At 38.7% G+C, this 14,156-nt stretch overlaps 1 protein-coding gene across 3 annotated transcripts in view; it reads left to right on the top strand.

Annotated features, from left to right (window-relative positions):
* TGS1 (trimethylguanosine synthase 1) overlaps window positions 1–6,317 on the top strand; it is a 49,132-nt gene extending 42,815 nt beyond the window's left edge. The window contains exons 14-15 of one of the 3 annotated variants that reach the window (XR_545268.2): window positions 14–159; window positions 5,672–5,925. The gene's annotated coding sequence lies outside the window, so the exon portion shown is untranslated. Of the gene's footprint in view, window positions 1–13; window positions 2,480–5,671 lie in introns of those variants that run through there. The other 2 variants (XM_008522550.2, XM_008522549.2) reach the window with 2 other exon arrangements.
* Window positions 6,318–14,156: the final 7,839 nt, after the last annotated feature.

The raw sequence follows: 14,156 nt of genomic DNA, 5'->3' as shown, positions 1-14,156 counted from the left end.
TTTTTACACGTAGGTAAAAAGACAGAGACAAAGGACTCTGGCCATTGGGGGATCTGGGACCTTTATCTTTTAACAGTGTGAGCATGTTAAACATCAAAGAAAACATGGCTTCAGCTGGGATGGAGATGGGGGAATCAAAATAAATTGAGGGGATTTACAGTAAGTACTGGAAAAAATAACTATTAAATAAAAGGAACTTTGTTGGAGAATGGAGACAATGCTAACTTTAGTTTCTGGAAACTTTGTGTGTGTGATTGCCCTGCAGTACAGTAGCAATTGAGCTGGTCGTTAAGTATTAAATTAATTTTTTATTAATTTACAACATCAAAATCTGTCAGTGTTCTCAGTTTTTGTAATTTTTCATCATGGAGTATTAGTGTGTATATCATAAACTTGTCACCATTTTTTAAATAATGGCAGCATTGGTGATAAACTGTTCTATACGTGGCCCCTAGAACTACTTATACTTAGCCTCTGGGGTAGGAGGTTGAGGGGTAAAAGCAGATTTCCAAAATCACCAGTTATTTTTAGTTTTTGTCACTTAACCTTTCATGCATACACATTTTCCACAATACATTTTCTTAATTGTGTATTGTTAATATGAAAACTAATTTGTCTTCCTGAACATACATGATCTTCTGTGAGATGAGTAACAGGAAGCCTAACCAAGATTAAAATATTCCTGCCCACTAATCACAGCACATATAACTGATTTATACACTCATTGATAGATGATTAGTGCTCACAAGAACCTTAGTCTGTTAGGAGACCCCTGTGTTCAAGTGAAATCTTACCAAGAAGCCAAATGTGTGAAGTGACTGAAAAGTAAAGCCCTGGAGCTGCTCCGCGTCAGGCAGAAGCGAGGCCGACAGCCCTCCTCTAGCCCAACTCAGGCTTTTTTTTCTTGTTAGATTGCAAAACTTTTTGAACACATTTTTGTAAAAATGGATATATATTTTAACAATTTGAATATAAAGTGAACACCCCCCCACACCCCCTGCCTTGAGCCCCTTCTCTGCACCCCCTCTCCCAGCTTCCTTTCCCTTTCCCAGAGGCCAGCACTGTTAACACTTTGGTATGAATCCTTTGAAGCATTTCCCTATGCAATGAAAGCTGTCCCACAGTGAGATGGAGTGGGATTATGTTATTTTGACATTTGATTTTGTTTTTAATACGTTTTAGAAATTTTTTCACATCAATACATACATATTTGCGTTATCATTTTAATAGTCACATAGTACAAATCTATGAGAATTTCTTTAACCATTACTCAATTGTGAACATTCAAATTGTTCCTGGTTTTTCCAATTGCAGGTAGTACTGCAATGTGTATTTCTCAGTAGAATAAATTCCTACAAGTGCCATTTTTAGGTCGAAGTTCATGCTTATTTTTTTACTTAGTATATAATGTCAAGTTGTACTCCGAAAATGTATATTCTCACCAACTATGCATGAAAGGGGTGAGTTTTCCCCACCCCCTCAAAACATTGCATGTTTTCACTTATTGTTACCAAAGTAATCAACAGACAATAAAGTTATTTTAATTTGCATGTCCTGGTTACTGGTGAGGTATAAGCAACCTTTCGTATATTTATTACCCAAATACATGTGTGAGGCATCTGATTTTTTCACCAAATGAATAGCTAATTCCTGCGTCATTTTCTATTAAATGAACTAACCTTTCTCTGTTAATTTGAAATCTAACCAGTGTGTGTGTATGTAATTCTGTTTCTGAAATTCTTGCTGTTCCATTGATCACTTGTCCACTCCTGTGCCATATGTTGTTGATTGCTGTAGTTTTCATTATATGTGTTGACTGTTGTGTATTCCCCACCCGCCACCCCCCCCCATCATTAGTCTCTTAAAATTTTCTTGGCTCTTTCTAAGTATTTTCACGTTTTTAGATGCACTGGAATTTCTCAAGGTATATTTTAAAAATCCTTTGGGATTTTTAATTTTAGTTTAGGAAGCTATCTTCAACCATTGAATCTTCCTATCCAAAGTCTTAATGTGTCCCTCTATTATTCTGATCTTTTATGTCTATATCATTTTACTTGTATAAATCTTGCATATTTTTGCCAAGTTTATTGCTTGATATTTTAGTTTGTCTGATTTTGAATGGGATCTTTTTTGTTGTTAACTTTTCTAGTAGATATATCCTTTGTGTGTAATAATGCTTTTAGTTTTTCTTATATCCAGTCACCTTACTGAACTCTTTTAATAGTTCTAATAGCTTTTCAATTGATTGACTTCGATTTTCTAAATAGTCAGTTATGGCATCCACATATGAGTTTTTGTCTTTGCCAATATGTGTGCCTCTTAATTCTTATTCTTTTCCTATTGCATTGGTTAGAACTGCCAGGAATGTTGTGATAATGGCACTCTTGCCTTGCTTTTCATTTTGCAGTGAAAGTTTAGAAGCATTTCTATTAAATGTTATTGTAGCTTGCATTAAAATTAAAGGCATTACTTTTCCAGAGTCTTTTTGTTCTTATTTAATCTAATAAAGTACTAAATTGCTTTAAAAATTTCAAATTATTCAACCATTAAATCCTGCTTTATCATAATGTATTATTTTAGTTCACTCTGGGATTGCACTTGATAAGTTTACTTTGTTTTGCTTAGTTTTGTTTTTTGTGCACCTTGCCTGGTTTTGGTATCAGAGTTACACTATTCTGACAGAATGCTTTGGAAAATCTTCCATTTTTTTCTGTGTCCTAAATAACATTAGTAATATCTGTTCATTGAACCCTTGGTAGAACTCCAGGAAAATTGGGCCTGATACCTTTTAAGCAAGATATTGTGATGGTAGCATTTTCTTAAATTATCTTTTCTTCTTCAAGATTGGCACCTGAGCTAACATCTATTGTCAATCTTCTTCTTTTTTTTTCTTTCCTCCCAAAGCCCCCCCAGTACATAGTTGCATATTCTAGTTGTAGGTCCTTCTAGTTAAGCTATGTGGGATGCCGCCTCAGCATGGCCTGATGAGTGGTTCTAGGTCTGCACCCAGGATCTGAACTGGCGAAACCCAGGCCTGCCAAAGCAGAACACGCAAACTTAACCACTCAGCCATGGGGCCAGCCCCTTAAGTTACCTTTCTATTCAAGTTTTTTAATGCCTTCAAAATTTTTTTAATAATTTATAATTCCCTAGAAAATATCTGCTTTCACTTAGATTTTTGTTTATTGATATAAAGTTAGTACATATCTCCTGATATTTGCTCTCATTCTTCAACTTTTCATTTCTAGTAGTTTCTGTCATAAAACAGTTGAAAAACTAGCACAAAAGATTTTTGTATGCATTTCACTCATCTTCCCAAATGTTAATCTTATCTCACGCTACTGAGAAGTGGACCCAGGTGAATACTGAAGGAAATAGCAGAGGAATCTAAGAGGCAACTTGAAATACTCCCCAAGCCCTCACCTGCCATGGTCACAGCCTAACCAGGCAGAGGGAAGACCTCAGCCACGCCAGTGCTTCCCAAACTTCAGGCCATTGTCTGCTACCATCATAATGTTGCCACATCTGTGTCAATATGTGCTGTTTGTTTTTTTTAACTCAGCTAATTTTTAAAAACCTAAAATTTATTCAAAAATGAATTTCAAATAGTGCCATAAAGGAAAAATCACTATCCCCTTTAGTATTTGTATGTTAATATAAAAAATGTTCATCCATTTACTACCTAGAAGAATGCTACATACCAGACTTTGAGAAACAGTGGAATGGATGGTGAATGATAAAGACTCATATTGTCCCCTCAAGGAGCTGGGACGTGTGACATAGTATGCTGTGTACCATGGAAAGGTTGCCCTTTAAACAGCGTGATAAGTTATCACAGGAGGAGATACAGAAATAGAAATTTTGCAGGTTAACAAATTGGGAGGAGACATTCCAAGAAAGGAAACAACACTTAGAAGAAACAAAGGCAAAAGAATACTGAGTATATAAAATGTCAAATTCATGGAGAAGTTGCTAAAGAGTACGCAGGATATCCTGTGCCATGCTAGGGAGTACCAACTGCACCCTGAACCCAGCAGGACCCTTTTTTATTAGCACATTAAGTAAAATCTATGGGACAATCTACTGGCTACAGCAGTTTCTAAGTAGTGATACATGTAAACGGTATGTCAAGAAAGCTGCCACAACTAGAATATTACATGAAAACTTCTAAATTTCTTTTGATGGCAGAGCACAGGTATTGCTAAAAGCTTGTTTTTGTTTTGTGTTGGCCATGCACGTTCACAGACTGCCTGAATTCTATCTTGATCCCCATAGTGGCCCACAGACTCCAGGTGAAGATCCCCTTTCGAGAGATCTAGCTCAAGCATTAGGCCTGACTGGAAGTGGGAGGCATGGGAGGCGGTCCTCATCCACAATCAGTGATGCGCCCGCAGCAGGGAGGCAGTGTGGGGGGAGCAGATCTGAGAGAGGGTAGGCGGTGGGGCTCGCAGGAGAGAGGCAAGTTAGTGTCAGCCCTGTGTGCAGTTCCTTACTCACTCTCCCCACTAGATGCTGAGTTCCCGGAGACCCTGGAAGAAAGACAAAACTATCTTATCTGCAAGAGAAGAGTGGGTTAAGTCTCCAGCTTTGATTGGGGAAGGCATTCTGTAATTAAGCAAGGTGCCTAGTGGAAATACTAAAGAATATTAATGAGAATCATCTAGATCAGCACTATCTCACAAATACAGTATGAGCCACAAATGTAATTTTAAATTTTCTAGTAGCCACATTTAAAGAAGAAATAAACAGGTGAAATTAATTTTAATAATATATTTAACCATATTGAATATTATCTTTTCAACATGTAAAGGCTATAAAGAATTATTAGTGAGATATTTTACTTTTTTTTCTTACTAAGTTTTCAATATCCAGTATGTGTTTTAAACTTAGAGTTCATCTCAATTTATACTGGGTACGCTTCAGCCTCAGCAGCCACATGTAACTAGTTGTTAATGGCTCCCATTTCAATAGTGCAGGTCTAGATTTCTGAAGAACAGAAAAGAACGCTATTTTTCATTTTGAGGCTTTTGGTACTTTATAATTAAATCTAAAATGCTTAGAAATTGGGATTTCATTCTTTTTTTCTTTTTTTTTTTTTGAAGGTTGGCTCCTGAGCTAGCAACTGTTGCCAATCTTCTTCTTTTTTTGTTTTGTTTTTTTTCCTTCCTCTTTTCCCCAAAGCCCCCCAGTACATAGTTATATATTTCTACTTGTGAGTGCCTCTGGCTATGCTATGTGGGAAGCCGCCTCAGCATAGCCTGATGAGCGGTGCCATGTCTGCACCCAGGATCCAAACCAGTGAAACCCTGGGCCACCGAAGCAGAGCACGTGAACTTAACCACTTGGCCACGGGGCCAGCCCCTGGATTTCATTCTTAGTGATAGGGAGCCATAGGACTTTAAGCTGGAAAGTAAAATTACCAGATCTGCATTTTACAGCACAGGATGAAATACTGTAAAAGTCTTCCTCCTGCCAAATGGAAATGTGAAAATCAGTCTTTCACATTATCTCAGATAAGAGCTTAGGAAGTCCTAAATTAAGGTTGTAATAGTTTAATTGTCCCGATTGAAATATATTCTTGATTTTTTAATCCTTTAAATAATTAAGAATTATATAACAGATTAAACTTAGTATATGTATATGCTGAAGGTTTTTGCTGTATCTATTGCAGCCACCTGTTCCTGAGCCTAGACTGCCTATGGATCTTGGATGAATTTGCTTGAATTCTTTCAGGAGGCCTGACCACCTCTCCCTGGGACCTAATGAAGAGCTCAGGCTCCACAGGAAGCCATTCTGGGGAATCCCTTCCCAACCTGCATGCAGCAAGGGCCCAGAGAAGCGTTTAACTCTGTTTAAGACATGTGCTCCCTTCATCCAAATTCATTTTCTTTAAGTTATTTTTCTAGTAATAAATAGAAAAAAAAAGCATCTAAACATTAATTTACATGATAAAATGCAAATAGTATGCAAACACAATAAATATATTTCTTCTCCCCATTTATTAAATAAGTGTGTTAGGCCCTGGTAGACTTCAGAGATTCATAATACCAATTAAAGCAACCTTTACATACTAGTTTGTATCTCATCAGTTAGCAATTTAAAAGTAGTAACATCCAGTGCCAGTGTGTCATGATAAAATAACTCACTCATTCACTGGCTGGTCATCATTAATGCCTTTTGCAAAAGCAGCGGAATGGAATCTGAAATGGCTTAGAGCTCTTTAAAGCTCACTTCCAACCCAAGCCTGTGGCCACAACTCAATGATTTATGTTCCAACAGGTACGTTTCATTCCAAATACACAGTTTCTTGTCTTGTGTCCCTGTGTCTGTTGCCTTGTCCCCGGATTCTGCTGTTCCTCCTGGGCCCTCTCCACTGATGCGTTCATTGGACTGGCTGCACAGCTGTCCATTTCCACTCCCATTTTGCCTTTGGCCATGGTCTCATCCATCCTGGCCTCTTGATCTTTAGCCCTCAGTCCAGCCTGGATAAACTAACTTTATGTCACTTATCTGACTCCTGAGGATCTGTCCTAAGGAAGCACTTGAGTGGGGTGGTGGGGGTCGGGGGGAGATGAAGATGTTTATTGATATAAGGAAAAATTTAAAAACAACCCATATGTTCCATGAAGAGGAATAGATAAGTAAATTATATTTCTTCTACTCAAGGAAATATTATACAGCTATTTGTATTTTGACTAAGATGATGAAAACACATAAATGCATTTTTTCAAAATGTTTACAGTTCAAAAGTATTTTGACAGCATATTCTCTAGCACAAATAGTGCACTCTGAGGCCCCCTTCTTCGGTCTTGATACCACCTCTCGGGTGATCAGAGTGAGCCCTGTGATTTCTGTCTGCTCAGCCTTGCAGAGCCCAGCACATCTACATTGTCCTTCTCTGTTCTTGTTCAACCTCAAGACAAACACTGGAGAGCCCAGGAGAGCTGAGAGTGGGCTGAAGAGGGAGATTTCAAGTTCTCCCCCTTGGGACCCCAACCCGTTTGTTCTCTCTGTGCCCACTGCATGGACTCACCACACGTATTTATTCGTGCCACAAAATTAACACCTGTGCCAGAAAAGATACCATACCTTGGAATGGTCACATGCTCTTCTCTTGGAGAAAATGTAAACCACAGTTTGAAGCCATTATGGCTTATCTCCCTAGAATTGAATTTCACAAAATGGGCTTTTAATTTTTTTTAATTAGATTCTGGTGACAGTCTCACCATTTGGTATCAAGGTTCTCTCTAGAGAGAAATAGTTTCTAGTTGCATTTTACCAGACAACTATATCAGATGAGACCATCTGTTTTAAGATTTTGTACAGTAGCATATGAAAATAAAACCAGTGAACAGTATAGCATGAAAAGAGACAGAAAAAATGGATAAAAAACTACAAATGGTATGAGAAGTAAATCTTTACACTGTCATCAGATAATCATTAGTGCTTCTTAATAACACCGATAATGAGACATTAAAAACTGATTTGCATTTTCATAATTTTTTCTCTGGAATTCTGCATCATTTTGCAGTAGTGCCTTCTAAAATCTTTACTAATGGACAACCTAAGCTAAGGTGATGCCTTTAATGTATAGTTGCTAACTGGTGAGCCACCTTTATGACGGCCTCCCGATGATCCCTGCCTCCTGGTATTCACACCCTTGTATGAGTCCCCGCCCCTTTAGTGTGGACTGGACTTACTGACTGTCTTCTAACAAATAGAATTTGGCAGAAGTGATGGTATGTCACTTCTAAGATTAGGTTACAAAAAGACTAGCTTCCATTTGGGCTCTCTTGTTCACTTTCCTGGATTGCTCACCTTGAAGGAAACCAGCCATTGTGACAAGCAACTGAGGCCTGCCAACAAGTGAGTGAGCAAACTTGGGAGCACATGCCTCCCCAGCCCAGCCCTCAGATGAGACCACAGCCCCAGCCAATAGCTTAACTGCAATTTTATGAGAGACCTTGAGTCAGAGACAGCCAGCCAAGCTGCACTCAGATTTCTGACTCACAGAAACTGTGAGGTGAACATGTATGTTGTTTTAACCTGCTAAGTTTGGGGACAGTTGGTTACATGGCAATAGATACTAACGCAGTACGGAAGCCACGGAGGCTACTATGTCCACCTGGTTGATCAAAGAAGTTTTGACTTAGTGTTCGTCTGCAACTTATCAGCAAGAATTTCTAATTTCTAAATAATTGATGAATCATCTTTTCTCCACTGAGTCTCTCTGATAACATCCTAGTTTAGGCCATCCTCATCTTTAGCATCAATTTCTGCAGTGGCCTCCTAACTGTTATTTTTGACTCCAGGGTCATTCCCCTTCAATCTGTCTTCTAACTCTGCAGCAAGAGCAAGTGCTCTTCCTAAATGCTAAATCTGATCACATCTCTCCCAACTTAAAATTCTTTCATGGCTATTCCATCCTTTGCCCAAGTGAAAATTCTGAGTATCACTTATGAATCCTGCCTCACATTGCCCTCACGATAGAGCTCAAATGCCTTCCCATGGCCTAAAACGCCAGCACAGTCTGGCTCCTGCTTACGTCCCAGCCACACCGTTCACCCTCTGCGTCCTACCATCCCACCCTGATCCTACTGCTCTCAGTTCCTCCCAGCTTTTGCACAGGCTGTTGCCTCAACTGGAATGTTCCCCCAACGAGCTGTAATTCACCTGACTAAAACCAACTCAGCTTTCAGGTCTCTGTTCAGACGTCACTACTTCAGGAGGCCTTCCTTGTCACTGCCTTGCCTTCCAGTCCCCTCTTTCTTCCCCAAACCCTCTGTAGGATCCATTCCTCCCTGAGCTCCTGTGAATTCCTGCATACTCACCTGCAGACCATCACACTGTCCTATGACAGTTTATGGACCACTTCTTTGAGTCGAAACCTTGAGCAAAAAAACCTCTGCTAAAATGTAAAACCCTTAAGAATCACTGCATTTCGTATCTGCAGCTAGAATAATTATGTGTCCTTGTACTTTCCTGGAAAGATGGCAAAAAGTTCTTCTTACAAATTACTCCATTCAATACATGGCAAGCATTTCTGGCATCGTCTAATTCTTTAGTTTAGAGAAATTGAGGTTAACCCACAATCAGATGATCAGTTCATTTCAAAATCAAGAATAGTACATACAATTCTTAAATCTCTGTCTTCTGCCCTGAGCTCCTAGGAGCACTTTCTCGACTCATGCTCACTTATCCACTGATTTCTCCTTTCTGCCCATAATACAGGCAACACCCATCCAGCCTTACCAAACACTGCATATGTCCCAAAGACACTTTGACAGGGAAGTCTTTATTTACATGAACATTTTCACCATATCTGAAAAATTCAGACCCAGCAGGACTCTTAAAGGTAAATTTACTTTTCCTATTCTCTTGATGAAAAAAAAATGACAAAAATTAGTGACATTTTTGCATCACCATGTGATCAATAGTAAAGTGCCAATTTTGAGCTCACTTTGTAGCTTTGCTCTGTCTGATTTTTTACTGTTCATACATGAAAGAATTTTAAAGATTTAATTTTACTATTTTACTACTTTTCAAGTGATTGTAAAATTTACATTAAACTTTTTAATTTTAATTTCTTTTTAAAATAATTTTTTAGTTCTTGAATTATGGAAGACTGTAATGTGACAAGTTTTTAAAATTGCTTCTCTCTCACTCACCTTAGAGGAAAGTGACCTACTCCAGTTGAAAAAGTGAGCCATAAATCAGTGAAAAAAATCTGTAATCAAAACTAAATATTTGGGCACTTGAAAAAAACAAAACCTGTAAAGCAGTCTATATCCTTCCAGAGAATATTTATAGCAGCAACTGTATGTTGTAGCAATTAATCTGTGTGTGTGGTGCTTTCACGGTTCAGCATGCACCTTCACAGAGCTGGCTACCTCAGCTGGTCGACCAGGTGGTCCCAGGAGGATGTTTGGCAGCTGTGATCATCCTTCACACAGTAGCAGAGATTGAGAGCGTTTCAATAAATCCATGGTCAGGCCCGCCCCTACCATTTGCAGGACCCAGGCCAAGAGTACCACTGGAAGCCCACACACTGTGCCTGTCAGTATACTGGTGTTTTGGTATGTGGCTCCCTCTAAAGCATGGGGCCCAGGGCCCAGCTCTAAGAGCAGATTTGTTATTAAAGGCTAGAGCCACAACTTTAATTTTGGGTTTAAAACCCAGTCCCAACACTGAGTTCCTAAAGCAGAGTCACATCTTAGGCAGCAGGACAAGGCTCTCGAGGCAGCACTTGAATTAAAATACCCCAAGGCAATTGATGTTAACAGCAAGGTGGAGTTGGGATGTTTTAATTTAAGCTCTGATTTGATATTCCCTAAGTTGCCCTATGAAGTACAATATACATGATTTTGCGTTAATAACCTATGCACTATCATAGAGGATATTAGTGGTTGCCAACCTACCAGTCATCCCTAAAGAATCCCAAATTTCCCTGCCATGTGACTTGGACGGATGGACCCTCTCCTCTCTTCTAAAGGTGGGCCCTGAGTAGCCAAAGCCAATCAAAGCTGATGTGCCCTGTCACAATGGCTGGATCAGAAGTGGACACACAACCTAAGTCACTTCAATCAGCAGGAAAGTAGAACTTGCTGTATATGGTCAAGAAGACATAAATAAGAAGCTATAGCCCCTGGGGTAGAGCAGCCTTCTTACAGCCTAGGGTAAACCACAGCCACAAATCTCTGGAACGAATCGCACCCGAAACCATACTCCTGATCAACTCAACATTAGTAATGATTCCATTTATTATTGAAGCCAGTTGGGCCAGGTTTTTTGTTTCTTGCAGCTGAAGGCATTCTAACTAAAACAAGTAAATATAGAGAGTGGCCATCAAGATCCTATCCATCAGACTGTGCCTTTCAAAAGTACAGACCTAAAAACAGCTCTCGGGGATGTCTTCAATTGCTTCCACCATCGTATAGAAAGAGTCCAGAAAAACATGGATAAAAAATAAAGTGAATGAGAAAATGGAGGGGCCCACCAAGGGGGAAGGGATTTCTACCTTCTTCACCTTACTACTCTTTTTTTACAGGGATGATTTTTATGTCCTAATGACTTCCCACTCTTCCTCTCTCATGAGGCTCATGCTTCTCCTTTGCCATGATTTCCTTGCCCAAGTCTATGTTCCTTCCCCCACAGATTTTGAGGGCCTTTTTTCCCCACATGAAAAAGCAGCAAAAGATGATTTGTTTTTAAAATGAAGTAGAGGAAGAAAAAGAAGAAAGGAAAAAAATGGAGTGGAAAAAAATAGAGTGAATAACTCTAACTCACGCACATAATTCTTCGTGTTCAATCTATATATCTAAATTTGACTCTACTTATGTGAGGTACCTAGAATAGTCACGTTCACGGAGAAAGAAAGTAGAACAGTAACCCAGATAACCCTAGGGGCTGGGAGGAGGGAGGAATGGAAGTTATTGTTTAATGGGTACAGTGTTTATGTTGGGGATGATGAAAAATTTCTGGAGATGGAGAGTGGTGTTGATTACATGACAGTGTGAGTGTACTTAATGCCACTGAAATATACATTTTAAAGAAGTAAATTTTATGTATATTTTACTACAACAAAAAAATGCAAAAGTATGTATATAAATATACATTGATGTACATCAATATGTAGTACTTATTACATAATTTTGTTGTTGTTAGTGCCCTCGAGTCGATTTTGACTCACAGCGACCCTGTGCACAGCAGAGCAGAAGCTTGCCTGGTCTTTTGCGCCATCCTCTCACCTTGCAGCGCTATATCAGACAATGGTCCACTGCTTTTCACAGCCAATTTTTTCCAAAGTGGGTGGCCAGGTCCTTCCTCCTAGTCTGTCTAGTCTGGAAGCTCCACTGAAACCTGTCCACCATGGGTGAACTTGCCTGTATTTGAATACTGATGACATGGCCTTCAGCATCACAGCAACATGCAGCCACCACAGTATGACAACCAATAGACAGGTGGTGTGGTTCCCTGACCAGGAAACAAATCTGGGCCGTGGTGGTGAGAGCACCAAATCTTAATCACTAGACCAGGGCTGGCATTACATAATTATACAACTATAATTTTTAGTGTGGCCTTACCTGCATTACTTCCTCATTAAGCCATTTTCCAGCCTAGCCCTTGATGATTATAGGGAGCAGACTAGAGAAACTAGATGACATCAGCACACGTCATCATCAGGGCTGGGAAACAGCTCCATGGAGGCAACTCCAACTGTGGTAAAATGACATAATGCACTGCTCACAACAGGCAGACTGCTGCCAATGCTCTGTGTGTATTAACTCAGTTAACGCACATAAGAGCTCTATGAGTTAAATAGTATCTCACTCACTTTTGAAGATCAAGAAACTGATGTACTGGAAGACTAAGTGATTTGTCTTAAGTACAAAGAGTTAGTAAATGAGAGAGCAGGGATTGTAACCCAGGTACTCCATTTCCAGAATTACTGCACTCTTCTGCCCAAATGAGACTTAACAAACTGGGGACCTCTATGCCCTAGACCTATGAGGATACAGAGATGATTCTAGAAATGGAGACTCCCTCTCTGCGATTTGATTTCTCCATCTGAAAAATGGAGATAACAATGACACCTCTCTCATAGAGTGGTCATGAGGATTACATGAGCTAATGTTTGTAAAGTGCTCTGTGTGTCCGGCATGTGGTAAGGACTAGCTAGTATTCGTTGTTATTATTCTTAAGGAAAACTGAAGGATCAAAGATGGTTGTCATGATAAAAACTCTCAACAAACTGAGTATAGAAGAAACATATGTCAACATAATAAAGGCCATATATGATAAACCCACAGCTAACATCATACTCAACAGTGAAAAGCTGAAAGTTTTTCCTCTAAGTTCAAGAACAAGACAAGGATGCCCACTGTTGCCACTTTTATTCAATATAGTGCTGGAAGTCCTAGCCACAGCAATTAGGCAAGAAGAAGAAATAAAATGCACCCAAATCAGAAAGGAAGAAGTGAAACTAACTCTATCTACAGAGGTCATGGTATTATACATAGAAAACCCTAAAGACTCCACCAAAAAACTGCTAGAACTAATAAACAAATTTGGTAAAGTTGCAGGATACAGAATCAATATACAAAAATCTGTTGTATTTCTATATACTAATAAATAACTACCAAAAAAAGAAATCAAGAAAACAATCTCATCTACAATCACATCAAAAAGACTAAAAATTGCATCAAAAAGAATAAAAGAATTTAACGAAAGAGGTGAAAGACTTGTATACTGAAAACTATAAGACATTCAAGAAAGAAATTGAAGAAGACACAAATAAATGGAAACATATTCCATGCTTGTGGATTGGAAAAGTTAATATTGTTAAAATGTCCCTACTACTCAAAGCAATCTATAGATGCAGCGCAATCCCTGTCAAAACTTCAATGGCATTTTTCACAGAAATAGAACAAATAACCCTAAAATTTATATGGAACCACAAAAGATCCTAAATAGCCAAAGCAATCTTGAGAAAGAAAAACAAAGCTGGAGGCATCACACTTCCTGATTTCAAACTATATTACAAAGTTATAGTAATCAAAACAGTAGGGTATTGGCATAAAAACAAACACATAGATCAATGGAACAGAATAAGAGTCCAGAAATAAATCCACACATATGTGGCCAATTAATTTATGACAAAGGATCCAAGAATATACAATGGGGAAAGGACACTCTCTTCAATAAACAGTGTTGGGAAAACTGGGCAGCCACATGCAAAAGAAACTGGACCGCTATCTTACAGCATACACAAAAATCAACTCAAAATGGATTAAAGACTTAAAAATAAGACCTGAAACTATAAATCCCTTAGAAGAAAATATGGGAGGTAAGCTCCTGGATATTGGTCTTGGCAATGATTTTTTGGATTGACACCAAAAACAAAAATAAACAAGTGATACAAGATCAAACTAAAAAGCTTCTGTACAGCAAAGAAAACCATTAACAAAATGAAAAGACAACCTGCACAATGGGAGAAAATATTTGCAAATCACATATCTGATAGGGGGTTAATATCCAAAAATATAAAGAACCCATGCAACTCAATAGAAAAAAAAATCTGATTAAAAACTAGGCAGAGTTTCCGAATTTTTCCAAAGACACAGAGATGGCCGATAGTTACATGAAAAGGTCCTTAA

This window comes from Equus przewalskii, chromosome 8 (assembly GCF_037783145.1).
Source record: "Equus przewalskii isolate Varuska chromosome 8, EquPr2, whole genome shotgun sequence".
Classification (NCBI taxonomy): Eukaryota; Metazoa; Chordata; class Mammalia; order Perissodactyla; family Equidae; genus Equus; species Equus przewalskii.
Note: the sequence above shows the minus strand (reverse complement) of the source record. Positions and strands in the feature narration are given on the sequence as shown.